The sequence below is a fragment of the Lupinus angustifolius genome, chromosome LG09 (genome assembly GCF_001865875.1).
Source record: "Lupinus angustifolius cultivar Tanjil chromosome LG09, LupAngTanjil_v1.0, whole genome shotgun sequence".
NCBI lineage: Eukaryota > Viridiplantae > Streptophyta > Magnoliopsida > Fabales > Fabaceae > Lupinus > Lupinus angustifolius.
In genome coordinates this window covers 13,055,987-13,059,316 of record NC_032017.1, presented here as the reverse complement: position 1 = coordinate 13,059,316, position 3,330 = coordinate 13,055,987, and positions in this window count along the sequence as shown.

Genomic DNA, 3,330 nt, shown 5'->3' with positions numbered 1-3,330 from the left:
ATCATTTCAACGATGCAAATTTCCTTGGAGTATTTGCATGACAGTATTGTTTCATCATGGCAATTACCACAGCTGTGTGGGATTGAAGGTCGCATCATGGCAACTTCACTATATTATTCTAAATATTGCATGAGCACTTACGTGTGGTTAGTAATTGGTTGCAGAAATTTTGGTAATTTGATATTCAATGTACACAAAATAAGGGGATTAAATAAAATTGAAGCTCAGATGATCATAGATTTCATCCATTTTGGATGAAGAGGTGATAAACCCTACACACATGATATTTTCCTCACAGCTCTTAATGCTGCACCAGCAAGGAATCAAACCCAACCGTGGAAGGATACTATTCTACCACTAGACCACTGGTGCTTGTTGAGTATTAGTTCAAAACAGAACATATTGATATTAGAAAATAATTGTGCCACTTCACCACTATGCTAGTATTAATTTTATTTATTTTGAGCCTTGAATTTTTCATATATTAACCTTCTATAATAAAAAATAGATAATGATCATTGATGTTATGAAGTTTGAAAAAAATTAGAATAATTTTTATAACATAAATATTATTGATAAGTGTCAAATTGATCATATTTTATACATCATATTTTACATTACTTTAAATACTTAATCAACTCAAATGAATAAAATTATACTAATACATGTCTAAAACTTATTTAATATGTCAAATGGACAGCCCCGAAAGCGCAATAGAAAGTCAATATTAAGAGTTGTTGTTTTTCTATTCTAGCATTGTGATGTTTTAACTTTTTTGTAAGTATTATAAATGGTTGAAAATATGAATTGTATTTGTACCTATTCCAGAAGAGTGTCCACAATAATATAACAACAATGAAAAGGGATTCGACATTAATAGAGGTTCAATTTTCTTTCTTTCCTAAATTGAATGTTACAACGTGTAAAGATATCGCATGTCGTTTTGAGTATGATGTGTATCAAAGAATATGGTATATCTTGATGAAATAATTGAATAAATTACAATCTTGATTAAGATATCAACAAAGTGTCATATTCTATTCCTTATGAGAATCTCAAATTTGAATGAGCTAATTTCTTAATATTCATAGGAAAGCACAATTTGGATCCACTAAAACAAGCTTTTGCATATATTTTTATAGCAGCTTCAGTGGTGTGCCCATGTCTATCCCAAAAGTAATATTTCTTCCGGTTAGCACATAATGATACTCCTTCTTGATAACAAGGCTTAGTTATATTTGTGAACCCTACACAACAATAAATATTTTCAGCAACACTAAAGATATGTAGGTGAAGTCGAACTTCAAGAGATGAATCCCATATAAAATTTAATTTTTAAGAACTTAAATGCCACTTACCATATCTTTTTGGTGCATTTCTTATTCTATTGAAGAAGTTGAAACTGTCCACATAAACAAACAATGAACCTGAGAGTTGCTTTTGCAACTTTTGAATCACAATTGGGAGTTTGTCCGAGGAAGGCTTAACCTTTCGATTTATAGTTTCATTGCAAAATTGAGAAGGGGAACAACCAAGTTGATTAGCGGTACCGACCAATAGTGGCATGATTTCTTCATTGACTCTAATATAGTCAACTAGGGTATATTGATGGTTATATTGACTTGTGGGATAGTTTGAAATTGTAAACATATAATTTTGCCCTTTCCAAACAAAAATAAAATGATAGTTTTTTTGTGGCTTTATAATTATGATTATTTTTTGTCCCTATGGATATCACAATAATTTTATGATTATTTACCCAATCTGGGTTACTTTGGTAATTTCTAAGATAAATAAAGACATTTGGGTCAACAATGTTTTAAATAAAATCCGAGTGTTTAGGTTATTTTTTAAATAGAAAACAAATAGTAATTCTGAAAAGGTTAGTTTATTTTTCAATTAATAAAATCATAATAGATAATAATTGTTTTCACCATATTTTTCAAATAAAAATTCTACAAGATAAAACACTATCAAGTATTTACTTTCTAAAAAATAAAAGTCTCACACAATAATCAATTTATTTAGTAAAAGATTAGAGGGTTACCTATTGTTGTTAGATTTTTTGAAAATAAAATATCAAGCTTATCATATGTTATTTCAAAAATGGTATACTCCTTAACAAAATCCGCTCAGGTCCAACTATAAATAACAAAATCAGCTCAGGTCCAACTATAAATAGACCCTCTGATCTCTAGTGGATAACAAACAAAATACATATAAAATTACATAGAAGTAAGGTTGGCATTAGAATCACCATCCTGAAGTAACTCTTATATTAGTGCCCTACTTTAGCAGCCACGCGTTACACCATTTCTCTTCCATGTTTGTTGAATGGAGAAATTCCTCTTCTCGGTGTGTCCTCTTTTTATTTGGTTAAGTAAGTGAACTCGGTTTTATTCTTTGTTCGCCATCTCGGCTTTGTTGAAATAAATTCCAACACTGGTATAATAGTTTCAAGAATATTCCAGTTACAACTTACTTCTAATAATCATGTGAATAAGTTATTCCTTCTTTGACCTAACAAAATAATAATAAAGTTAAGTGACCTTTATTTATTTACTCCCTTTCGGGTTCCTTTTATTAACAAACCAAACTTTTGGTATTAAAGAATAAATAAATTGCGGAATGTAAATAACAATAAATAAAAGTTAGTTAGTTAGCTTCATCACTTTTGTATATTAAAAGGTGTTTCAACAAATAAATTTATTGATAACACTTTACTATTTTACAATTTACACCTCTTTCAAGATTCAATTGTAGTATAGTATAGGGTTATGTCGAACCACAAGGAATTGTCTAATAGAATGAATCATATGAATATGTCAATACACAAATAATGAGGGAAAATATTTTGGTTGTTTTTGTTATTCACATAAACACTTAACAAGAAACATAATCTAAGTATTAACAAATTCTTGAAGAGACAAGATCACTTTGAATGATGAAAGTATTTCTCAACTTCTTATGTATTTGAAATACTTAGACAAGTTCTTATGTTTTACTTTGATTAACTCCAAACACCAAGGTCTGAAATCCGCCTTTTAGTGTGTGTCCTAAAATGGTAGAATGATGACACTTATATTTATTACTAAACAATACTACGTCCACAAAGAGACTAGGTTGTCACAACCTAATATTGCTAAGCTAATATTGAAGTTGTAATGAATATAAGATCTTAAGAAAAACATGCTTAACTTGGCAAATAAACTAAGTAATACAACTACTTCTTAGTTTATTTGTTAAGTGTTTGAGACAAGTAATTTTTCATGACTTGAAATCGGTTTTTAGGTGATCAATCTAAAAGAGCATTCAGAACTTCTTAAACAA